We start from the raw sequence: 759 nt of genomic DNA on the forward strand, positions 1-759 counted from the left end.
TATTTATTAATAATGTAATATTTGAATTTTATTAATATTTATTTATAATACAATAATAATTAATAATAAATAGTGTTAATGAGGGTTATAATTGAAAAAAGTGACAATAAGCTACCAAAACGCTACTCCAAGTACCGTTTCAATAAGCTAACTTATGTACATACAAACGTGTACCCAGAAAATAAGATAGCTTATTTTTATCAAATAATACCTCAATGTTCCAATGCTAACTCTCAAAAATACTACTATAAAAACATCTATAACATTTTTGTATAAAAAAGATTTAAAAGAATATCTTTAAAATGTATTTTAAAAAAGATATTGTCCAAAAAAACGAAAACCGTCACAACGATATTCTTTTTACATTAAAAATTGATTTTTAGGAGAAAAAAATTTGGGACCGACTTGAGCCGGTTACAAAGCATGGAACCAGGCCTTGGCATTTTGATCGGGACACGGACCAGTTACAGATGTGCAAACTGGGACGAACTTGGGCCGGTTACAAAGCATGGAACCGGGGCTTGGCATTTTGGTCGGGAAACGGACCGGTTACGGATACGTAAATTGGGATCGGCATCGGTTTTTGGCAAGTAAAAAGGAAGAGGGACTGAAACTGCAATTTCTGAAAACTATGGGGTAGAAAACGAACAAATGGGTAACTGGCCCCGTAACCTACACGTGCCAAACCCAGCTAAATCCCGAAAAGTGGCGAATACCAATCATACGATGTCGTTTCGAGCCGGAGACATGCTCACCAGT

This window comes from Cynara cardunculus (assembly GCF_001531365.2).
Source record: "Cynara cardunculus var. scolymus isolate 2C chromosome LG 17, CcrdV1, whole genome shotgun sequence".
Classification (NCBI taxonomy): domain Eukaryota; kingdom Viridiplantae; phylum Streptophyta; class Magnoliopsida; order Asterales; family Asteraceae; genus Cynara; species Cynara cardunculus.